The sequence below is a fragment of the Alligator sinensis genome, unplaced genomic scaffold, assembly GCF_000455745.1.
Source record: "Alligator sinensis unplaced genomic scaffold, ASM45574v1 scaffold173_1, whole genome shotgun sequence".
In the NCBI taxonomy this organism is placed as follows: Eukaryota; Metazoa; Chordata; order Crocodylia; family Alligatoridae; genus Alligator; species Alligator sinensis.
In genome coordinates, this window is record NW_005842207.1 from 1092478 (window position 1) to 1118844 (window position 26367).

Here is a 26367-nt window from a genome sequence, read left to right on the forward strand (position 1 = left end):
GGGGGGGCACTCAGGGGAGCTGGGGGAGCAGGCAGGGAATGGGGCCTGATAGGGGTCTCCTTCTCCTTCATTCAGCCCCTCCACCCCCGCCCACTACTTACCAGCATGAAGTCCGGGTCCAACTCCCTGATGCAGCCAGCGGGGACTGCTCGAATCGCTGAAGCTCTCCGAATCTTTTCTGAATCAATTTGGAGAGGGCTGCCCCCAGAGCCTGGACCACATGTCTGCCACCAGATGGAGCCCAGGGCTGACCTCCATGTTCTCTGCCAGTCTGGGGCTGCCACCAGAGCCCAGGCCACATGTCCATCACCAGCTACCACCTGATGGTGCTATCTGGTGCCCGGGCCTGACCTCCTGAGCCTGCTGCCCACCACCTGCCAAGCCTGCTTCCAGCTGCCACTATGTTGGACCTGTATCCACTGCCACCCAGGGATGGGAGCCTAACTGGACCCAATAGGAGATGGCCAAGCTGGTAGCCATCTGGGGGCATGTTGAAGTGCAGTAGCAGTTATCCCGTGCCATGTCAGACAATGCCTTCATCTATGATGCCATAACTCAGAAGATGTAGCACTCTGGATACCAGTGGAACAGTCACCAGTGCCACATGGCAGCTAATGTCCTGTGGGTGCAATGGGTCTGCATCCAGGACCACAACAGACATTCTGGGATCACCACAATGTTCCTCTGGGAGCTGGAAAGGATCCCGGGCTGTGTCAGCAGGCTGCAGACTGCTCAGGGCCACAGAAGCATGTGGCTAGGGACCAAAGTACAGGGCATCCTTTTATGCAGAAGGGCTGGCACTCAGACAGCTGTGGCCAGAGTCTGGATCTTCCTATGGCTGCTGCAGAGGGGTAGAGCAGGGCAGCAGCAGCTCTTGCTGCTCCTCCCCTGCTAAGTTTACTGTTGTCCTGGGTGCATGGGTAGATGCTGTGCCTGGGAGTAGTTTATTGCAGAGCAAATTACTCCGCACTTTATTCATGAACATTAATTGCACATGTAGATGTGCCTAGTGTCATCAAAAGGAACCTTCTTAAAGATTTTTTTATATGCTGTTCTTACTTAGGCTTTACTCACAGGGGGCTCTGGGGTTCAGCCCACCAGCCTGGGGCTGCTTCAACCAGGCTCAATGTATTGTAGATGGGCTGGTTGGAGCATGATGTTGGGTAACCATTTAGTCAGCCCCACTACTGAAGTGCCCTTGTGCCCCAGCCAGCTGGTCAGGATCTACACATGCGCTGATGTGCATGAAAAAACTCTGCAGCAGGGTAGTACTTGTATTTACAAGTACTATCTTTCTGCAGAGTTTGTTTCATGTTTCCTAATAGGGGAGTACATGTAGACACTGAAACGTTTACTGCACAATTAGTAATTGCGCAGTAGCATCTTGTGTGGATGTGCCCAATGTATTTTAATCCCTAAATGGTAGTTTCTATAGCTTTGTAAAAGATCATAATTTTGAAGTTCTCTGCTGATTCAGATAGTCATTCAGGTACTTAAATCCAAGTGGAAATGATTTTGAGTCTTGCTCCATTGACCAGGAGGCCAGTTAAAGGCATTCAGTCACCATTTCAATGATATTAGTTGCAGACCCAGGAATTCAGAAATTCAGAGATTCAAGAAATTCAGGAAGTTGAGAGATCACTTAACAGGGTGGGCCACAAGACAGCTGTCACCATCCACTGCACGTGGCCAGTGTGGCCATTTGATGTATAAGTGGCACCTAAAAACCTTGCCTGGCTGCGACTGTGGAAACCCTAACCAAGCCATGGAGCACATAATAATATTCTGCCCCAGATACAAATTTGAGGGTGACATCCTGGAGTTACATTCACTTTCCAGTAGGACATTAGTCTGGTTGGGGATTTTGGAATTAAAATTGTGACAATAGCTCTTGCTCCTAAAGCCATATGAAAGACGAAAGGATGGAAATGATAATTAGGAAATATTTAAAATGTCCAAGATAGGACATTGATTAATGGGATTGAGGGTCAGATTGAACAATGAAGTCTGACTATTTTGCACCATTCCAATAATACAAATAAGGCATAAAACCAACTTAAACTAGGACAGCACAAAGCAGCCAGGATGTGCTAATGATTCAGTTCTGAATAAAAAACAGTTTATAGTCGATGTTTTAAAATTATCATCTTTTTGTTATAGTTTAGATGCTAATGTATTATGCTGCCTTCCTCAGGTGAGAGGGGGGTAATAGTAGAACAATGAAGGCATCTTGCTATGGTTCTTAAAATGGGACTTTAAGCCCTGCTCTGAACTTATGCCAAAGGCCATTCACTGTCAGTCAACCCAACTGTATATAGATACCTGGTTGTCCTATCTGAGAAGTCCAAGGCAACCAAATTTGATGCTAGCCACATCACTCCCTTGTGTGCCTTAAAAATGCTAGCCCAACTGGATATCTAGGCTTGCATAGATCTTTGACTTTCCCAGCATAAAACTATCTTTATTTCATATATGTGTATAACATTTCTTAAGTTAACTAGTGTCAAGTTTAGCATTTGTTTTCATCTCTAGCTCTGTCTGAAGGAAAATTTCTATCCACTATTTGGCTTGTTACAAGATATAAAGATTACCTTTTAGCTTTTACAGAAAAGATGACTAAATTTCTATATAAATGTTAGTGAAAGTGTACTATATGCCAGGTTGATTCCATATGCTGGCTGATACTCTTTGATTAATGACCTTGCATACCTTGTTTTCTACAGGACATGTACTGCTATTGACAGATTTGGGGCACAAATCTCCAGACTAGCTGGGGCAAAGAGTGGGAAAGGACACCAACAGCTTAAATCTGCCTTTATGGGCACATTTACATGTGAAGCTAGTTTACCATAGCGAAGCACTATGATGATGTAGCATCCATAGGTGTCCACACATGACCAGCAGCCACTTCACCATAGCAGCGCACTCCCCTGTTATAGTGTGCCACTACATCAAAGTAGTTGGTAAAAATAACTGTGCATCACATTTATGGTACAGTATGGGCAGTTATTCTGCTGTGCTTTAGTTCTTCCAAAAGGATGTACTAAAGCACAGCGCAGTAAAAATGTTGCTGTAGGGCAACATGTAGATGCGCCCTATATTTCCCCTATCTTGGTGGCAGTAGATAGCCTGTCTTGTCTTCAGGGTAGTTAGAGAAGGTTTGAGGTTGATCTAATCTACATTGACTATAACATCAATCTCTTCTGCCAGCCACAGCACACCAGACTTCCTCACACCACCTGTGCCAGTGACGTTTAAGATGATCTGTTATGAAGCTGCCAGCTATACCAGCCACTGAGAGATTCCCTTTGACCAGAAGATACCCAAACTACCCTATTAAAGCAGCTTTCATAGTCCCTTTGCATTTCAGGAGCTGTAGGAAAGATCTGGACCAGGGACCAAGAAGTTGGTCCATTGACTTTTCACTGAGTATCCCTACAGACTTACCTTCCCTGGGATTTTGGTCCATGGCTTCTTTTGAGGCTGTATGACATAATATCTTGGTTACTGAAAAGCTCCCATGTTTTCTGATCCATTTTAATACTTTTGATATTGTATTCCCATGTTGACAGGAGACTCACCCCAATTTTTAGTTGAACCTGTCCTAAATGGACACGCACATCTTTTTGAAAAAAAAAATGATCCCCTTAATATATGGCTGACTTTATAGTAGCATAAAAATGTTCTGTGTTTTGGTATTAGAGACTATCTTCAGACAAAAGATGAAAAGGACAGCTGGGGGAGTTAGTGTCTGTGATTAGGGACTTCATGGAAATTTTTTGTAAAGGCATCTAGTTGATGGACTATTGAGGCAAAGACATTGAATTCTTACAGTCCTATTCAAGATCTAATATGTGCAGTTAGTGGGAAATACTTTGAGCATGTGTGTCCTGGTCTATAGAAGTCATGGCAGGTTTTCCTCCTGCACCTAAAAACATCCTAGAGAACCAGAAAGGGTCTCAAGAGGTACCTCTGTCCAGAGTGGCAGCTAAGAAGGGGACATGGAGGTTCTCATGTCTACTGCAGAATTTTGTATCTGTTTGCTCTTAAATTCTGCACTTGGACTCTAGTTCTTGTTTAGACAGTTAAATCTGATTTAATATTTCACTTGTGCGAAAGTCCAATTGGGAACAGTGTCTGATGGTAAAATTCTGAGACAAAATTTCTGCTTTCAGATGGTCCTAAATACACTATGCAGCCCTTCTGCACTGCACATACACCAGTGGTATTAATAAAGCAAAACTAAAAAAATTAGACATACAAAAATGTAGGATCAGTGTATATCTTCTCTTCATGTGCTTGTACACAAAACTGCAGAGACAGCTAATCTCTCTTTGGGCTAGCAGCTCCTTTGTGGAACTAGACCTCAAGCATCTGAGCACAGGCTCTGCTGCAACAGACCAACCAGCACCCCCTAATGAAAGACAGTAACCAAGGGAAATCCTTCTCTGAGGCAGGAGTCCAGGTGATTGCATCAAGTCATCTGAAGCTGTGGGATTTCTTTTAACCAAGCATTCCAGTTGGGCCCACTTTTTCCCCCCCACCACCACCCACTTAGACTTGTTTGCTCCTTCAACTTCCAGTTACCACAGGCTAACCTTCCCAGAAACATATCTCTTTCCTTACTCAGTGGCTGCCATCCATCACTGGCCTTTACAGCAAGTATACCCAGGCATAGGTCTCTTGTCTGGAAGCTTAATGCACTCTTAGCCAAGTCATTAGGGGTGGCCTTCTTAATGTCTTTTTGATTGGTGAAATCATTCCCCCACTGCTCCCAGAAGCCCTTGATAATGAGTCCCCTTGGTTTTCGCTGTGCTATGCAGTAAGGCAGCACTGAACAAGTGCAGACCTCCCTGCTGCTGAACTCGGACAATAGGCTGCTCATAATTCCGGCAGATGTTTTTGCTTTTTAGGCCATACAGGGCAAATTTATTTTCCTCCCAGGAGCAAATGCAAGCATAGCCAAGACCAAGAAATTCAGAACTAACTTCCAGAAACCAACTGTTGACTTATACCATTCTGCAATGGTTACACTAGGGTCCACCAGTAATGGGGGTATCTCTTGCTAGAACAGTGGTCCACTAAGCTGCAGGCTCAAGAAAGGAAAAAAAAAGAAACAACCCCCTCCCCCCCCGCCCCCAAATCCCTCCCTCCTTCCTCACCTCTCCCCTCCCCACCTCTTCATGATAATTCTCATACTCTGCTCTTGTTTAACTGAGTGTACTAAAGCACTTTATCTGTATTGTGTATTGCATTTGAAATAGCAAAGATTAATTTTCTTCTTGATTCACTAAGGTATGAAAAACTTATCTATCCGAAGTCAACGTTAACAAAAAAATACTCCAGTAACTTACATTACTTTTTTTTATATTTTGTAAGCTATTTTTGGCCTTTCTTGTTTCATTGCTTTGTTTATGAGATCTGTAAAAATTAGAGCATAGATACAGAGAGGAAATGCTTTAAAATGTTTAAAGTTCTTGGTTAACAAAACTTTAAACTGGATTTCTTGTTTGGATTCAAAGAAGCAAAATATAAGACTTTGATGTTCTTCATATGCCTATTAAAAAGAAAGCGAGAGAGAGAAACCCACCAATAAGCTGAAGTTGGCAGGCAGCCCCCTTTGACACAGCAAGCACAATGTTAAGGATTAAAGGTCTAATCTAGAAGATATATTGCACCCTAAACAGCGGAACCATTTAGGAGAACATTAAATGGCACTTAAGCTAAACAGTTGTCCTTGGGAACTGTAGTTTATATGTGACTACTCTAATATCCATATTAAGCTCACAGGACTTTGAAAACAAGATGTCATTGTTTTATGAAAACACACGCATTTAATCTTCCCTTCTGAGGCTGTGCTTGAAATATCTGGCTGTTGGACTGGCAAAACATTTTAGAGGAAACAAATGGGACTGGTGTCAAAACTAGTACTGTTGTACTTTATTTCAAATACTATTTGCATGTGCTTAGTTGAATATTTTCTGGTCAAAATAAGCAAACCACAAACTTTTTCAATGATAAAAGTCCCATTTAATTTGTTAACAGTATTCCTACTGTTTTATAAGCAAATAATAATAACACGGTTTCAGGTAACGTGAGAACACCAAGAAAGTGGTCAGTTATACATTCACTTGTGTTCTGGATTCTTCATAAATTAATATTTATGGAACTATTAGGAGTCTTCAGCCAAAAATAAAGACCACCCAGAGTAAGGTTTCAATTTTAGTATTCTAGGCACAGTTCATTAAAAAAAAAATCCAACAACAACAAAAAAAGCCTTCTTATTCACTGTGTACAGTACATGGATTTTCATGCACATCGCTCAGTAAACATGTGAAGCATATTTCATTCCTAACAAATTACAGTATATGCTTTTACAATTCATTCACTGCTTTTGCTCATTGAGAAACAAATAATCTCAACCAAACAGGCTAAAAACAGCATAGAAAAATACGCAGAGAGAAGCCTCCCCTTCTTCTTCAAAGATATGGTACAGTTGAAAATCCTCTTACATTTTAAATCACCATATGGAAATTAACATTATGTAAGGAAAAAATGGTGACTATCTGTCTGACTGCAGCCTCCTGACTTCTTCCTCCACTGTGCCAATATTACCATTGATTTCAAAGAAACAATTCTATAAGGACTATTTGAGTCAGGGTTTCAGAATCAGGTCCACAAACTTACTGAAAAATACTACATAAGGGCCAATGGATGAATGATTATGAACGTAGCACAGAATCTATTTTAGTATGTTACTTGAAATCCAGCCCAAATTGGAAATGACTCTAATGCGTTGCCATTTGAAGGCTCTTCAGTAATATATGTGAAATGTATTAGGGCTTTTGGTCAAATTTTAGCGTACAGGAGATCACAGTACAGTGAACACAAGTTAGTCACCACTGTTGGCCATCTTGCAGGAGAAGCCAAGGAGAGAGTCAGTAGGGAGAAGGAACAACCTTCTGAATCTGAGTGGTGGTCCCAAATCCTGCCATGCCAGGGCTAAGGAGCACTGACAAGGCAGGGTTAAAAGTCTTCATAGTTACTGTACCTATGCAGTGAATAAACACAACCTTCAGTCTTTGAGGAGCAATTCAGCACTCTTCATGATGAGCACTGAACCTGCCTGAGAAATGTTAACATTTTTTTAAAGCTTCTCATTAGACTTCATTAACTGTGCCATTCATTGCTTCTCATCCTTGGTTATCATATGTTTAACCATCAGGGCATCTGCAAGGCTGTTCCAGTCAGGCTGGGCTTGATTCCACTTAATTACTTTTTAAATTAAAAATAGCAGCTGATGCCTTGTGGAAAATATTCTGTTTGATGACAATGGAGACTCTGTATGCACTGTATGTTTGCCATCGTCTTCTGTCCTTATTCCGTATCACTTGTAATATTATCAGGAATGCAGTGTTAAAATATGCAAAGAGCAGAGCCTCCTGCCATGCTGAGGCAAGCTAACATCTCAGAAAGCCTTTGGTTCAAATGGACAACAAAAGGAATGACAGTCTGGAATGGTGCAAGAGGCTTTATTAGAACAGAGTTTTTGATCGATTTTCATTTTATTGAGCCTTCTTTCTGGAATAGAGGTTGCGGCCCAAGTCATCATATATTTCTCTATCAACCCAGCCCCACTGTGAAGTCATCTAGGATGCCCTGTCCCTTCTTACCTTCCAAGAAGTGCATCACAGGTATCCTCCCATTCCTGGAGCCTTATCTTCTTTAAGTGAGATAGCCTAAACTAATTCCTGTCCTGCTCCAGTCCCGCCTCCATCCCCGGTGCCGCATGGCTGGCACAGGCCACCCCCAGCTCAGGACTGGCAGCTCAGAGCAATAAAGCAGCAGTGGGAGAGCAGCAGTGCTTGGCAGTGGTGTCTTTTGCCTGGCATGAAGCACAGCCAGGGCCCGCAGCACAAACAGGCCCCGGCTTGGGCGCAACTCAGGCGAGGCCCCCGGGAGGAGCCCAACACAGCTCTGGCTTTAGCCCACAGCAGCAGCTGCCCTGGCTGGCATGCAGATCTGGGGACACATGCCCCCTGTGCTCTCCTGAGTTGTGTGCCCCCCTTCCCCATGGCCCCCGGACAAGCCACTCATGGCTCTGTCCCACACCCCATCCATGCAGGGCCTGTCCCTGCTCCAGCCCCACTCCCCCTCTCACAGCTGCTACAGTCACCTATGCTGCCTGGCATTTTGCAGGGGGGGGGAGGCACGTGTCCCCTGACCTGTGTGTGGTGGAAGCAGCTCCTGGTGCAGACTGGGCTTCACGCCCCAAGCCCCACTGCAGCTGGCCCAGGAGCAGTTCAACACCATGTGCCTCCCGCCGCTGGGCTAAGCCTCCTCCCCAGCCCACCCAGTGGTGGGACACACGTGGCGTCAGGTCACTCCCAAGCCAACTGCAGCAGGGCTCCAGGTGCAAAGCCCAGCTCGCAGTGGCAGTTGCCTCACTCAGCGCACAGATCAAGGAGGGGCATGTGCCCCCCCAGGGCCTACACTGGGGTGTGTGCAGTGGTTGGAGCCCCCAACGTGCCTGGAGGAGCCTCCCAGGCTTGAACCCTCCCCTGGCCCAGTCCAGCCAGGGCCCCACTCACCCAGTGGCAGGGGGCATGGAGGGGGATTGTCCCACTCATCTGGTTGGGCCCAGCAGCAGGGGGCATGGCTCAGCCCAGTCATGTGGGTCCTGCCTCTCCTACCTCCCAGACTGCATCCTGTCCCAGGAGTTCCACACGTGCATCCCACGTCTCCCAATCACAAAGCCTCCAACAGTCAATCTTCCCTCCCAGACTAGAGATTGACTGTCAGTGGCTTCCCAGTTGACTAGTTGATCATGATTGACTGGTTGGTGGCCACTTGTCTACAACTTTCCTGCCCCACTCCAGCCAGGCTGCACAGACTTAGCCAAGAACAATGATGGTGGTAGACAGGTTCCCCCACACTGAGCCTGCTCCCAGGCTGGCAAGGAACACCCAGGGGGACAAGACAAGGAGAAGGAACCCACTTATTGCTGCTGCTGCTCCTGCTGTTGTCCCTTGCTGAGCCTGGCTCCACACACAAGCCCAACTGAAACAGTGAAGGAGCAGCTCTGGAGCTCCGCCTGTCCCCAGGTCAGCTGGGGACGTTGGCAGGAGTGGGCAAGTAGGGAGTAGAAATGGAAGGGGAGGGGTGTGCCACTGACCACAGAGAGGAAGTAGTGGGGAGGGGAACACACTTCTTACCTGGTTCAGGGACTTGAGAAAAGTCCCCAGCTGCTGCTTCCATGGCGTGTTCTGAAAGGAGGGTGCAGCCACACCATTGCACACCCTCCAGATCATCCCCTGCTTACACATGTAAAAGATTAGCTTGGGGTAGGGAACAACAATAGGACTTAGTAACCATGTACAGAAGTGTAAATTCCAATAACTTTTGCATTTCTGATGTCTTATCTTGTCTCTTGGGCCTGTGAAAATTTTTCTTTCCAGTCCAGTTCTGCGCACTGCACTTCAACAAGGACGTGCTAAAACTCAAGAGGGTCCAGAGAAGGTCACCCATATGATCGGGGACTTGCATGGCAAGCCATACGAGGAGAGGCTGAGGGGTCTTGGGCTCTTCAGCCTAAAGAAAAGAAGGCTAAGAGGGGACCTGATTGCGGCTTACCGCTATATCAGAGGCATACATCGGGGCTTGGTGAACAACTGTTCAACAGGGCACCCTGGGGGAAAACTAGAAACAATGGCCACAAACTCTTGGAAGATAGTTTCAGGCTGAACATTAGGAAAAACATGTTTACAACTAGGGTGCCCAGACTATGGAACAAGCTCCCCTCAGAGGTGGTGCAATCATCTACCCTAGAAGTCTTCAAGAGAAGACTGGATGGTCACCTCGCTGGGGTTGTCTGACCCCAGATGACTTTCCTGCTCATGCAGGGGGCTGGACCCAATGATCCCGCAGGGTCTCTTCCAGCCCTATGATTGATTCTATGATTCTATGCTCACTACAAAACTTCTGGCAGTTCACTGGGGCATACAGGAGAAACAAATCTATGTTATGTTTACCAGAGTGGAGTATTTGAGAACAGAGTTGTTTCTGGATTAACTAGATTGACTAGATGACCTCCAGAGCACCATTCCAGTCCTATTTTTTCTACAACTCTTTGATTCTAACCATTAACATTTTGAAATTCAAAGTACTGAAACAATGACGTGTTTTTAGGAAGAATTATTTCATAATTTGTTGTAGTGTATTTTATTTTTTTTAATATAAACCCAGACACTGTAGAATTGGAAGCTACAAATTTTGGAGAATTAAGACATCTTATTTTCCTGATTTGGAATATATTAGACTAGTGGTAGATGTAAAGTATATGACATGAGGAGAAAGTTACTCTAGAGCATATACATGTCTGCTGCCAGAGGCCTCCATTACATCACTAAGTATGTCCACAATATTAATTCAACCAAAACCTTTTTCATTTCTTACTGCATTGCCTGTTCTTAATAGCTGCTTGTCACAACTTGATGATGGATCCAAAAGCAGTGATAAATAAATAACCATGTAACAACATTTCTAATTTTTTAACTTTCTGGTGTGTAGTGCTTCTCAGAGGATTTCAAAAGTACTTAAAGTGGGTAAGTGTTATTATTTTTATCCTCAATTTACAAGCTTACACAGCCTAGCTAGAGTTATCATGCTTTTTAATACTGCACAGGGTGCAAGGCTAACCTGTTCCTTGGCTATTTATAGAGGATTTACACAACTACAGTGTTTATTGTGTCTTTCAATAAAAGCAGCTGCAGAAACACATGCAACAGGCAAGCTCCAGTACCTGAGAGATACAGAAAAAAAACATACTCCTAGGTCCTTTGTGGTTATGTTCAAGTGCTTTTAACAATACCTTAATTCTAGAGGCAGCTTTTTAATTGAAAACTATGTTGATCCAAAATGTTGCTTTATACACAGAAATGTCTTATCTCTGTATGTAACTTTGTATGTAGTTTTACAGTGTGGTTGCCACACCTCAGCTAAAATAATTTGTTTGCCAATCACCCAGACTAATTCTAGAGAGCATACTTATCCTCGGTTCATCTATTTTGTGATGGGAGTTAAACTGCAGATGATAGCTTTTAGCACAAAGTAGGGCAGTGCAGTGGGAACTCTGGAGTCTTTGGGATATGTGAAAAGAAAGGGAGCCAAGGAAAATCTGCACCTCAGAAGCTTAGTAAGCCAGATAAAGGCATAGAAGCTAGCTATGCTGTAAAATGTCAAACTGCATAGGATAGAGTTTAGGTTGCTAAAGGCCAGGCAGAGCTCCAAAGCTTGTTTGAGTTCCATAAACGGAACAGAGAGAACAACTTGGTGGGGTGCCAGATAGATGCCTGTTTTTAAAAACAAAAGAAAAATGGAAATGAATGGAACAAACCTTAATCCCCTTTACATGCAGATTGCTAGGTAGCACAAAAAATGTCACTTTTCAAGGATTATTAGCATTAAAAAAATAAGATAAAGGTAAGATTTCAGGTACATAGAGAGGTTTTGAGTTGAAATTCTAGCTAGTCCACCAAAGTTTATGGTAATTTTGTTTTGTCTTTAGTACAATCAGAATTTCATTCTTTAGTGCAGGTGTACTTGATGGTGTACTTGCCTCAGAACATTGTACTAGATAACTTCTTCAAATATCTTTCAGTCCTGCTTTTCTGTGATTCACTTCTCATTTTCTGCAAACTACAGAGTTGGACTTTGTGCCATCTAAGAATATGCAGTGAGTGATTAAAGGAAGAAAAAGATCAAGGAAGTGACCCTTAAGCACACAGTTATATAATCATCAAAGCATTGCAGAGGGTTTACGGTCACTATTTTACTAAGAGGGTTGGAGCAGCACCTATGGAAAAAGGGCAGAACTTTGTGTATGGTTCACGCAGGGAGTACAATCAGTTTGTCACAGTTACCATTGGTGACTAACTATAGTTATTTTATTTTATTTCACTACTGAGGTCTGTGCCAGCAATTAGTTTAAGGATATAGACTTTATTGTCCAATGGAATCCTTCATCAAAGCTCCAATGATGTCCAACAGGGCCCTGAGAATACATTTTGGGTGGCTATGTAAAACCTAAGGAGGAGAAAGAAGGTAATGAAAGACACATTAGCACTTACAATGCTCTAACCAACACAAAAGGCACATTTTAGCATTTGATCCCACTGCATCACTTCATTTAACATCATGGATCATGGGTATTTGAGTACTGACCAACTTAAACTCAAATTGCATCAAATCAAAAGGATGTAAATATTATTTTCCAGAAAATATGAAATGTAAATGATCTCTGGTGCAAAGTGAATTAGATATGCATCTCAGTGGTTTTTTAAACTAACCAAGTTTAGGATGGGTCCAATCCCTATTAAAGTGATTTTTAAAAGGACAAAGGCCATTGACTTTGAATTAGATTCCATTCATATATAATTCAGATGGATAAAACTTCTTTGGGCCCACTGGGGAAGATGTTCTCTTTATCCTCTTTTAACAAGCATTAGAATTTCCTAGAGCAATGGGAAATTTAGTGTCCATTGGACACACTAAAATCACTGGCTCCAGACTATTAGTACACCACACAGATCAAATTTTGCCTTAACGTCACACTACATTCTGCTCTACTGATGTCAGTTCAGTGTAGTATTTGACCCTACACTTTCCCACAATGAGGACCCATTTTTCTTGCATGAGCACATGTCTTTGACAAGTTGCCATGTCACATGTCTTCAAAGGGCCAAATTAAAACGTCTTTCTCTGCACAGGGCTCCTAATTGCATCAAAGGAAATTCTGTACATAAAACAAGGGGAGACTATGCCTCTAATTTGAAGTTAAATTATACCATTTAGGCATGGCCTGAAATCAGAAACAGTGAAGAAGTTACACCACTTCAAGGAGAACATCCAGGGCCTCAGAGAAGCTCACAGTACCGCCCAGCACAACTGCAGGGCTATTTGGCACATACCATTTGGGGGTAATGTCCATCTTGTCCCTACAGCCAGCCAGCCATATCTGCTCCAGCTTGTAAAAGTAGAAGGAAGACATAACCTACTGCCTGACTTGATTTTACCAGTCATTCCCAGGGAAAACATCTGGTGTGCTATCCCTGCGACACCCTGAGCTTTGGGACAACTCCCATGTACTGTACTCATACAAACCAAATTGATGATGGGTTATGGGAAGCATATATACCCTTCCTCTTGCCTAGTGTGACCAGAGAGGACAAAGAAATATAAGCTTTAAGAAGATATTCACAAGCAGTAAGTAGCAGTATGTACCAGAATCGCACCAGGGAAAGCATGGGGAGATGGGCTAAGAGCAAGAAACATCAAGTCTAATAGCTTAACTGGAGCATTTAACTGTCATTAATAGAAAATAATAATGAAACCCCTTGGTAAATCCATGTTAAATTAATAGATGCTTTTTCCCTCTTAGATTTTTATGAAAACATGAATGAAAAGGAGTCGCCTTTGAAACAGATTCTGCTGCCAGTTCTCCCAGAGTAAGGTGTCAATGAGTATAAGTGAAGGTAGCAGAAACAGCTCCCTGGCCAGAGATGTTAGTGTTCTCCTTAGCACTAACTACAGTCATGCTTTTGTGAGTGAACAAATATCTACATCTCCTTCCTCTCCTCTACCATACTCTGCTTTCTGGAAATATTACAGCTGGCTGAAAAATTCATTGGGAATGATATAATTTGTGCATTTGTGCCATTTCCCCCCATTGACTAATTATTCACTAATAAAATCTTTCATTATTCAGTCAGTCCCAGAAGCAGTGATGTTTCCAAGAAATGATTAGGCATATACTTGAATGAAAACCCTGAATTAAACACACCCACACTCTGGGCAAATTACATCCAGGCTAGCATTATCTACCAAAGTCCCAAACTTGTATTATCCATTGTAAAAAAATAATAATAATGAAATAAAAAAGAGACGGTAATAACAGAACACCACCCATAACAAATCATACCAGGTTTTGAAAGTGTTGACATCTGAATTTGGCCTACCATCTGAAAACCTCTCTTTACTTTGAAATACTTTATTTGTCTATTATGTTACAATTACATTTCCCATACGGATTCACTGGAGTCTGGTAACTTATTATTCCATCTGACCTTAATTGGTAGTATCTTAAGGACATACATATAAGGCATACATTTTCTATGGCTTTGCTTTTCCAAAAAACTCCCTGTATAATTCTTGGCATTATTAACATTTCACTAGATAGTCACAAAATAGAATCTTCTTTTTAGGTCTCTTAATGAAAACCCCCTCACACAAGTTATTAGTCATTGTCTAACAATAGTTTCTTGTATCTAAGTACTTTGATGTTGTACATAAGAGCCATAGCTCAATTACATCCATTTTTCCCATTACCAGGCAAATATTTGGACACTTTCTGTTGAGTTGATTCAAGGCAGAACTACACTAAAGGAGCTGCATACTGTGCAGGCATTTTTAACCTTCAGAAGCTGAAAGTTTTGTGACCTGGAAGAATTAATAGATGTTTATTCTAGCAGGATAAATGGAAAAAGCCCATTTTTATTCCAGTAGGATAAATGAAAAGCAGCTAAGATGGGGTTTGTTATGACAAAATTGTTCACAAGTGGCATGCTGCAGTGAAGAAAAGCAGTTATATATTTATATTGTCGTCCTAATGGAATGTTTGTCAAGACATCTTCAAGTGGCAAAATGCATTAGTAGTTGTTGTGTTCCCTCGGTTATCAAAACAAGGGTTTTTTTTCAAGCTTGGCTGCTGTGTTTGAATGACTAGGGAAGATCCAACATGTATAACTTCATGCCTTTTGAATTAAAGAATTTGGGACTTTTTAAATAGCGCATTTGTTTTTAAACAAGCACTGCAGGTTATTTTTTTCTCTTGTACACTTCATAAAATAGCCATGAGGGTTTTATTACTGTGTCAAAAGCATGTTGGCAGGATACATCGCTTGCCAGGATTCTTCTGCAGAACAGAAGAATGGAAAAAAGCCGCTTGGCATACCTAATTGTGGCAATCTCAGTGTGTTCTCCAAGACTAAGGATATTACAAAACAAGAGTGACCAGACAGCAGCCTCCAAAAATGCTATTTCAGATATTCCTCAGATGGTCCCATTCTTCTGTCTGCACCCAAGCAAAATTCCCCATTGACTCGCACTGGAGTTTTGTTTGTATGAGGACTTCAGGATTAAAGTGAAGAGGGGCTAATACTATATGTGGTCAGTAATTTTTAATGGACATGGGGTTTTTTGTCAGAAAATACCAGCTCTTTGAAACTATATATTTTTTTCAGTTTAGTACAGAATTTCTGGTTAGAAGGAGCAAAAGAGAGACAGAGATTTCTCTTCCCTTATGCCCATCAAACAGTGAAAAGGCTGGTGCTAGAAGCACTCATCCGGGCTGTGGGAAAGCCAGTTCCAAGTAGTTGCCCTGTCTGATTTCTCCAAATCAGGCAGAATGAGAACATGAACCTAGTAGGTATCATGTGTCCCAGGGTAGTAACCTAAAAAGAGGGCCATTGGCTTTAGGGAGAAGGGCGTCCTTGGTTGTTTTTTTGGGGGGGGTTGTGTTTTTTGTTTGTTTGGTTGTTTTTTTGGGGGGGGGAGGGGTTGGAAAGAATCTCTCAAGGTACCAGTGTTATTCCATTTGAGGAGTGGAGGGAAAGAAACCTTTCTCAATGTCACCCAGTGGTGCAGAAAGGCCAGTGCTAGTGTTATTCCACTTTACTGTTCAAGACAAGGTTCAGCTAAGCAGGAGACTCTGCTATAGGCTGGCACAGAGTATGGCAGTGGGAAGCAAGTAGACTGGATTAAAACTAATACTAGCACTGAGTTTTCAGATCTGTCATTTCTAGGACAAGATATGATATCGTAAACCTGACTTCACTGCAGAAGAAAAACTAGTGTGGTTGTACTTTATTGTAATATTTTTATCTGCTGTAATTGCCAGGAACAACACAAATCTTTAGTTATCTATAACCCTCATTATGTACAAGCATAAATCAGGAGAAATTTCATTGAAATCAGTAGTGTAAAACTGGGACAAGTGTTAAGAGAATCATGTCCCAAGTAGATTCTATTTTGTATAAATGGGTTTCCCCCATCTCTGCTTTTCCCCTTAGCATGGAAGACTCACTGCAAAGTGCTATGACTGAAGAGCTTTATCAGAGAAAACCCTCAAATCAATGTGGGTCTCATTGAGCATTTTGTTGAACCTCCCTGCTGGGAATTGAACTAATGGCACCAGAAGCTGGCATATTATTACATTAAGCCTATTGTAATTGTAGCTTAAAATGCATTATTTCATTTTCATTAAAAATGGATTTGCAGAATATGCAATTCCAAATAAAAGAGAATTAATTTTACTGCCTCCCTATACCTGAACATTTATTGCTCCAGTAATTTGCTGGAAACATCATTCATAACCTTGTCCTCTCAGACAATAGCCCTGGTGATTATTTAGCTCATTTGGGAGAAATATTTTATTAAAATTAATAGGAGGGTTGCGCTAACTAAAAATAGATGTTTTACTACTCTGAATAAAATAGTTGCAGGGTAGGAGTTAAGTGAAAGGCCACAATGTGTTGGAAGCATCCTGCCAGATACTGAGCAACCTCACCCCCACCCTGCTCCAGATCATCAGACCTGATGGGACTCAACAGTGCTTCACTTCTGTCAGGTTGAAACCCCAAGAGGATTAAACAATCCTAGCACATATGATCTCATACCGCCTTGTCTGGAACATTTTGAAACACAGCTCGAAGGAAGTACAGATGTGGTAGCAGAATACAAAGCAATAACACACCCAGCGTGGTGCTTTAAATGTGTTTCTTTATAATCCTATTTTTCCCTAACAAACACTTGTAAACATTGAAGTAAATCAAAACACATTTCCTTTTTATGAAAAAAATGCCCAAAGAACCACAGGAGGAACAGCACTAGGGAAGGGCAATTCCCTAAAGGGGATCCAGTTTCCAAGGCTCAGGCTGAGTTAGCTGTGCTCAGATCGGAACTTTTAACAATAAAGCAGGCAGAGCATTTTTAAGAACACATTTCCTTGTTAGTAGTACAATAAAATAAATTGTAAGGCTGAGTGATGCCTCATGAACTGAGTAGCCCTGATGAAATAAAGGATGGTTGAATGGACAGGGCACTGAAATGAGACTCAGTTGGATGCAGTTTGCAATTCAGCCACAGATTTCCTGTGTTCCAGTAGCAATTCACTTGAACTATTCTGTGCCTCAGTCTCCCATGTTGTAAACTGTATACTCTTTTCTTTTAATCATCACTCTCATATGTATGTGAGCTACCCAAAAATATAGATTCCCATCTAGCTGTGTCACAGTGATGTGACATGACATGACATGGTCAAAGAATAAAAAAAAGATTTATATCACATTTGAGAATAACAGGAATGAGGGTTAATTTGCCTCAATTCATTGGATTCTATTATTTGTAAATATTTAAATGACTATGAAAATGTTTCAGATCTTTGTCCAAATGGGTTTTTTTGTCTGAAAAAGACACATTTTAAATTTCAATTTTATTTATGCAAGAGGCAAGGATTGTTATGGATGGTATCTTTTATTTGACCAACTGTATAGTTCGGAAGGACAAGATTTTGAATACCACATACCCCTCCTCCATCACAGCTACAACATCACCCCAACAATTTTATGTATTTGTATTCTCCCACTTAAAAAGTTTCAGTCATCCAACAGGGAGCAGAAATAGCTTAATGGAAGTATCAGCTTAACTCCATATATTTCACTTTTTCTTGTAAGATTCATCACACTCTATTGTCTTCTTGCAAATCTGTGCATTCATAGGAAGAGATAATAAATGCTTGTTTCAGTCACTTTGTATGTGATCTTGAGAAAATTTTTCAAACATTTTGTACTTCAGTTTCTTCCTCAGTGAGTGCATCTACATGAGCGCTTGACTGCACAGTTATTAGCAAGTACTAACTGACTGCTCAGTAACCACCAGTACTGCACAGTCCCGGTGCCGCACAAGTCATTTTGGACCCTATTGCACAGTAGCAATAAGCTACTATGCAGTAGCTCATCGCTACTGTGCAGTACTGGCGATGTCATGGTATGTCGCCTTAGCTTGTCACTACGGTGATGTAGTGTAGACATGCCCAGTAATGTGTTGAGAGTGAAATATACAGTATTTTGTCATATACAACATGCCCCAAAATAAGATATACACTTTATTTTTGATAGATCAATGAAGAAAAACAGATCTTTCCTTTCAGTAAGTAACTGAATAGTAACAGCTTGGGAGTCAATCCTGTTCTTTGTTCTGCTCCCTGTGGATCATATACATTTTTGCCCAGCAGATATTTAATAGCAGAAACTGTTGTTACTATGTGTCCTCACTTATAATGCACACCCCAATTTCCACCTTCTGGTTTTGGGAAAAAGGATGTGTGTTCTAGATGAGAAAATACAGTAAATGCAATGTATTGTTACTAGAGGTGCCATCTTTCACATAAGATGTAAAACTCAAAGCCCATGGTCATTACAAATTACCCTTTTTGTAAGATTAGGAATAATACAAGAGCTGGTTTAGTGCCAGGGCAGATTTCATCAGAAGTTTTTACATAGCAGCTACCTGTGTTTCCATTTTACTTTTAACTGGAAATTTAATCTTTAGTTACTTTCCTTGGCTCTTGTGCAAAATTATATGTGTGTTAAAACCAGGTACTACATTACAGAGATTCTCAAGTAGTATCCGTCTTTCATTCATAGATACAGAGACAGAAAGACAGACACTTGCATATTATATAAATGTTTTATCTTTGTGAAATTGCAACGGCTGTGTTACAAGCAAAGAAGAAGAGCTGAACTGGTTCTTTACTTTTCACTTTGGGATTTGAATCTTGTAAGGAAGCCAGTAATTTTCAAACAGTGGATGAAAAATGTGGGAAAATTGAAAAAACAGCTGCCACTGTAAATTACAAACAAAAATACTTTTGTTCAACAGAAGAACGTTGAAGAACGTTGAAGAATGTTAAAGGTCTTTGTTGCAATTTTTTGTATGTAAATGTTAGTGTGGGGTAAGGATCATTGAAAGTAAAACTAGGTTGCACTGCTGGCTGTTGCATTGCTTTAATAAATGCAACTAATTAATTGCATGTTACTTTCTGAATTTAGTGGTGCTGACATTAGGAGAAACCATTAAGGCAGCAACTTACAAACAGCAACTTCTGAGCCCCTAGATGCTCTTCAGCTTATCACCTACAGTTTTTGAAGAAAATGTTTTCAAAACTTTCTTTATGTGCTTACTGAATTCATTGAATTATACAAAGAATATCCAGAAGGCCAGCTAGCAATGCTGCTTTCTTGGAAATTTGCCACATTATGCATAATGCACTGTAACTTTTTTTTTCTGAACTGGGTTGTAGGTAGCATAATTCACCTAGAGAGTGTACATATGGTTGTGAGTCTTTGGTGAACACAGACTGCTTATGTGGTTCCTGAGCCAGTTAGTACTGATTCTCTCTGCATTAAGGGATTCATCAAATGCATTCAGGAGGACTTTTACCATGGCTTTTATATTAAATCTAATCTCCACTCTGAGCTCAACAGAATAAAGCACACAAACAGCAGGCAACAGCAGATCTATAAATTATTGTGTTGAAATGATTCATGAAAAGGCTTAGCTATCCCTTGGTATCTTTCAGCTGTACCCATTCTTCAGCTGATCAAATAATTTTTTTAAATCATTCAGTATATCTCTACTTTTCATTTCTCCAAATAACTCTGAACTAGCTTTTGGACTAGCATATAATGACTCAAAGGCAGTCGAGAAGTATTTTAAAACAAAAAAAAAAGCCCTGTATGTTTAGCAATAAGTCCATCTATGCTTTGTCATCTCACCTTACGGGTTCTGTCAGTTGGCAGCAGCTTGAGTAATCTAAGCTTCAAACAATATCTTTCTGTAGATAAATCAATAGATACAGACAGAAACAAGCTAAGTCTATGTCAGCCTGCCTAATGATCAGCAGGGTTTTTTTTTAATAGCTTGTCAGATTTCAACTTGTCAGGTCTGAAGATTTAGGGACACTGATTCAGCTGGGATTGGCTGATTGCACTCCCGCTGGGCCATCTATGAATCACAATAGAGGGCTCCTAGGAGCTGGGAAGAAAATGGATAGCCTTCAGGGTTCTATGAGGTACCAGTTATTGTCATGCCTCAACTAAATCCTAATTACTCTGATTAACAATGCAAGCCTGTCAGAGCCCATGCATAATAGTGAGAAAGTTTTCAGTAATTACTATGAAATTCTGCCACTTCTCCTGAGCCCTCCACACTTGCCTCACAAAGACAATGTCTCCCTTGCATGCCATTCGTCCAGCTGTTGTTTCCAAAATAATGTTTCCTGGTTTAGCTTCATTTGCAATTCAGACCCGACATGAAAATATGCTCAAGGGGGTCAGGCAAGATCAACTGATGGGCTGCAGGATTTAAAAGATCTTTAAAAGGTACTGAATCTATGGATCAGATCTCTTGCTTCTTCATTATATTAACTCATCTCTAAAGGTCAAAGGTTTATGGCAGATTCATTGTTCAGGATTAATCTTCATTTTCAGTGGATGTGCTTATCTTTTCTGTTTAACACCTTATATGTTTCATTGTTCTTTTTTAACTCCTTTACCTGCTAAATATATAGGCGGCATAATGAAAATAATGTTGGTCTATAAAGATCTGTACCCATATACTTAAGATACACAGACATCTGGCAAAAGCTATGTGGATTTCATCTAAAAAAGTCTATTCTCTGTTCTAGAATTTGTAATGGAAAATTAAATTGAGATGGCTGAACTGGAACAACAGGGGTCATCCATAAAACCTTATTTCTGATTTTTCATAACCTTTGCCTTCTCATCTCCTCTTCTATGAGTTCTGTGGCCCAGACCTTTCCCAAAAGAAAATATGTCCCAGTGGGGGAAAGTGCTATAGGAGGGCCTGGGTTCAGTTCCTTGTTCTGGCATTGACATCTTTTGTGACGTTGAGTGAGTTCCTTTATCACCCCTGGGTGGAAATGTGTTTGTCATAGATTCCTTATAATCTGTAATTCCTCTGACACCAATGTTATAATGGGCACCAATGGGTGAATTCTGCTCCTATAAAAGTCAATTACAAACTTTTCCTGGACTATCTCAGCCTTGCTGGCTTAAGTGGCAAAACACCCATTGACCTCAGTGAAGGCAGAATTTCACTTCCAATGGTTTCAGAATTTACGTATCATGCCCACTGATTCATCAGAATTAAAGTTCTGCTCTTGTTATGTGCCAGCTGCTCACAACTCCCACTGAAGTGTATGCCATTGAAGGGAGCATGTGTAGCTTAGGAATTTTCTATTTTTGCACAATGTCTCTAGGTGTAAGGGGAGCGGTTAGGAGCAGGATTGGGCCCCTCAGAGCTCCAGGGATGGCAGGCACCCAGCAGCAGGCACCCAGTGCAAGTCCTGCAATCAAGCTGGGCCGTTTGCTGGAGCTCTGAGAGCTGGGGAATGGCAGCTGCTGGATCTCCCAGCCTCAGGGCTGCATGAAACTCCCAGGCTGGGAGATAGCAATTTCTGGATCTCCCAGACTGAGGCTGCTTGAAACTCCTGGGCTGGGAGATGGCAATTGCTGGATCTCCCAGACTTAGGCTGCATGAAACTCCTGGGCTGGGAGATTGCAGCTGCTATGATCTCCCAGCCCAGTGCAACCGTGAGGCTGGAAGATCACGGCAACTGCCACAGGGCTGCTCTGCTTAGCAGCCCCGAGAGCCCACATGGGAATGTCAGAGGCATGCAAGATTGCACCCTACCTCCTGGCCTGACCAATGCAGGCAGTATGCCTGCTCCCCTTACCTCCCACCCCAAAGGCAAACTTCTGCTATGTTCAATCCCAATCATACCTATGCTGTTTACAGAAACCCACCTAGGTTTGAGCGATTTTGCCCCAGGATTTCTGAAAGTCTGTTCTTAGCATCTGAGTTCATTTCAGCAGAAGAATTGCTCTATTATTTTTCTGTAGTCAAGAAAAGAGTAAAAGCTGGGCTCTGGTGTTTTCTGAGGGGTGCTTTGAGTCAAACAAGGTTGAGAACCATGGCCTTACACGATTTATTGTTGTTATATTAGGAGGCATACTCCCTGTGATGCGTAATGTACTTTGTATACCTTGAATTTCCATTGCTTCCTGTTTAAATGGTAATAAAAAGGTACACTGTGGAGTGTCCAGCAGCAAAGATTTAAAATTAAGCTGCTTCTCACTCTAGCATTAATATTCTCCTGCTTTCCTCCTGCATTCAGGAACAGAGTCTGGCAAAGTATTGGTATCTGCCTAAAGTGTAAAGGGGCAAGGGTTCCAAATATCAAAGAAAGTTGGAGTTGTACATTGTTACCCATATGAACACAGATTTTGATTCTACATTATGGTTGGTTTATCCCTGTCCTGATCAGGGGCCCATGCGCTTGGCAATTTAATCAATCCGTATTAAATCGATTTTTATTTGACCCGTTCTGAGTTAATTTCCAATGAAATCATTACATTTATTAAGAAGTAACTGGCAGCCAAAGATGCTATAGTATTCTGCTGTGAGAATACAAAGCTGTTTACAGCTGGAACTGGCATATCGCATAGGAATGTGTCAATTCTATCAAAACCCTTCATGGAAACCTGCCAGGTGGGTCAGTAGGACATCCAGCTGGCAGTCCAGCTAATCATCAACCTGGCTTGCCTACCAGTCTGCTTGCCTTTTTCCTGACTGCCTGACCAGCTAGCTCTCCCCAGCAGTGAAGGAGAGAGGATGGACTGGCCAGCAGGAAGGTGGGCACTGAAAAGGATTGTTCCATTTTGCTGGAAATTCTGCAGTGCTGATGTTTCATTCCAATAAGGAACAAAATGAAATGTCGACAGCCTGGAATTTCCTGCAAAACAAAGATTTCCTTTTCCGGCCAGCTCTAATATATATCAGAATTATTAACGGATGTGTAATGACATCAGCCTTATATGTCTTCTTCCACTGTGTGGTATGGAGGGGAGCCAATCCTCAAAAAATCTTCTATTAGCACAGTCACTGGAGGGGCCCTGCAGATGGGAGAGGCAGCAACGTGGCAAACTCTTCCTCCGCAAAGTCACCTGGAGCTGTGTACATTAGCCATGTGAACCATCTGCCACGTGGGAAAAGGAGTTCTGCTGGTCTGAGGATGTGGGCAAAGTCAAAGGAGAGTGAGTCTGCACAGCATGTTCATCTGTGTCTCAATTTCAGGACTGAGCATAAGAGAGAAGCATTAACATACAGCTTGGATGAGCACTCACACCCCTTCCTCTCCTAGGAGCACTCAAAGAGCACAAAAGGCCATGAAAGGTCTGCACACTACCACAGACAGACTGGCTCTACTGAACCTCTGTGTAAGCCCTCAGGGGAGAGCAATGGGACAGAGACTGCAGGTGACAGAAATACCTAAGCAGCAATCCCTTATGAACAACTACTCTCAATTGCTGAGAGAAACGTGTGTGGGAGGAGAGGTTTATCTTTTGGGCAAGGCAGAACTGCATAGGCAAGTAGTGGGAGCTCTCCCCATATATTGACAGCTAAATCAGTCATTTTAGCCTGTGTCCTGACATAGATGCATATTTTAGGTACATATTTACATCAGTAATCTCCATTTAATTGTATCGCTCCAGTCTGTCCTAGATTAAAAAAAGAATAAAACACTATCACAAAAGGTAATGGTGTCCTCAGATTCCCTATGTGCCCTCAGTCCCTTTCTGTAGAAAACACTTTAAGCAATTTATAGTATGAGCAACTGTTAGGTGGTATAATTCATTTGACATTTGCCATCTCTTCAGAGAAAAACATTTATTTGAAATAAATTAGTCTAACTACTTGAGGTGGTTATCAAAAGACACTGCATCAGCAGTTTACTGAATTCCAGATAAGCTTTTTTCCAGGACTTAAGGGAGGAAAATGCAATTCTATAAATCTATTTTGGAAAGCTCTTCAGAAGGGTTTTTGTCTGTAACCAGAACTCACTGCTAAACCAGGAAATTATGCAAAGCAACATTTTGTATGGAAGTTTGAGAAGCATTCTTTCAGATAGAGGCCTGTTGTACAACCTGGTAACTATACAAAAGTCGTTTTAAAAGCCCCAAATATGAATTCCCACGTAATCTTTTATTAAAAGCTTTTTATATATTTTGAAGGCTTGAAAATATGTCTGTCTTTGAAATAACAGCTTAACATTACTCTGTGAGTGAAACAGACCTGTTGGACTAAGAAACAGTATTTGATTTCAGCACACAAATTTATTTCTGGCTTCATATTGCAAAGATTTGTTAATGCTCAATTTACTTAAATGCTTCTTCAGGCACAGCCAAGGTTTGTAGCCAATGAAAACATTGGTTTCATCTGAAATATACAGCGAACTAATTGATAAAAAATATGTAATAATAAGTGAAGACCCTGTCATTTGACTTCCACTACCAGCTCCTGTGAATTGTTATTATTATAAATAATATTAATTGTGGAAACGAAAATGCAAAGAACCAGATTTCCAGTTGTGCAGCAAGAGGCCTAATTCAGGATCTCTGTGAGCAGATATGTAACATGCAAGGAAATAAAACAGAAAGGAAACCATCTCCAGCGCTGCACCCTGCTGAAGACCCTGGAATTCACAGTAGAACAACATATGCTTAATTTTACCCAGGAGTGTTTAAATGGTTTGCCAGACTGGGGCCATAGCCAGCTAAAAGCCCTGAGACCCAATAGTGCTGTCATATGAATTGCATTGCAATGCACTGAAGTCATGGAATTACACTGGTGTATGAGAAAGCAGAATTTGTCCTTTGGCTTTTGACCACATAAATGAATCAATCTATTCATTTAAGCCAATGGAGCTGAAAGAAAGGTAATAGGGTCAGGTGCTACAAAATGCATGTGACCTTGGGCAAGTTACTTAGTCTTACCTGGTCTAGTTCCCAGCTGTCAACTGGGGATATGAAGAATTCCCAGTGACACCGAGATGTAGTCTTCATGAATGATCATGAGACTTACAAGTACTATGATGAGGAAAGCCATGTATATCAATAGCCTCTGTGCTGTCCATTTACCAATATTTGAAAATAGAGCCTAGCTTCAAAATCATTATAAGAAAAGTGTCTACACACTTACCCTAATAAAATTTAATGAAATGTTGTTCTGAGTTACTCCAGACTAAGAGGATATGGAGAGCAGAATCTGGTGGATGTGTTGCTGTATCTCTTTTATTACACAGTTTGCAAAGCACAAGACAGAAAAGGAGCCCCTGGGTGTGTCTAAAAGTGTGTTAATGTGTTTTTGCTATTGTGCATTAAATTTAGCACCTCTAATATGAAGTATTACATAAAGGCACATTAGGCTGCCCTAATGCACAGTAGCAAAAACAGACACTTTTTTAGTGATACTTAATGCACAGTAGCCTATTTCTACTGTGTATTAATGTATTAGCACTGTTTTTGATAAGATGCTTTAATGTGCAGTAGAATAGGCTACTGCACATTAAAGTGCACTAGTAGGTACACCCCCGTCTCCCAAACTACATAGATGTTTGCATCAGTGTTTGGGCTCAGGACCATCTCTAATTTTAAAGTTGTTATGGAGTATTTTTCCAAATACACAGGACCGGATCTATAAAGTTATTTAGCTGTCTAATCATGCAGAAGGTCCCTAATGGACTTTTCAAAAGAATTTAGGCACCTTGAGTGAAATATTTAAAGGCAGTTAGGTACCAATACATGAAAAAAGGCACCTAATAGCATTTTCAATAGTGTCTAGGCATGTTTGAAAATCTCACATCTTTAGGCATAGTCTTTAAAACATTGGGTCAGACTCATCAAAGGTTTTAGGCACTTTATCCCAGTTGGGAATTAAGCATCTAAATAAATGCCCTTAGAGAGCTAGTCACTGCCCTTAACTACCAACTGGTTCTAAGTGGCGGTTAAAGAGTTAGTCCTGAATAAGATGCAGCACATTGTGACTCTACCTAGGAGCAGAACAGGAGCAGAATAGTAACTCAGAGTCCTCACCTGGGTTGTGCTTTCTGCTTATTCCAGCTGGAGAAGTAAGCCATGCTAACCCTTTTCCTGACAGATAACTCCCCTCTCTACATTGGTTCAGCTGTCTGGTCCAAGTCTCCATCAGCTCCACACATCCACTGGCACATTTCCCACCCACATAGGCGATGTGTAGTAGAGGCACAGGGGGGGCAAGGCCCCCCCCAAGATTGGCCACCGGCAAAGCCACTGCTGCCTTCTGTGGGTGGTCACTCCCTCCCCCCCCCCCCCCCAACGTGGCCAAATGGCGGCCGACAGGCGCCCACCC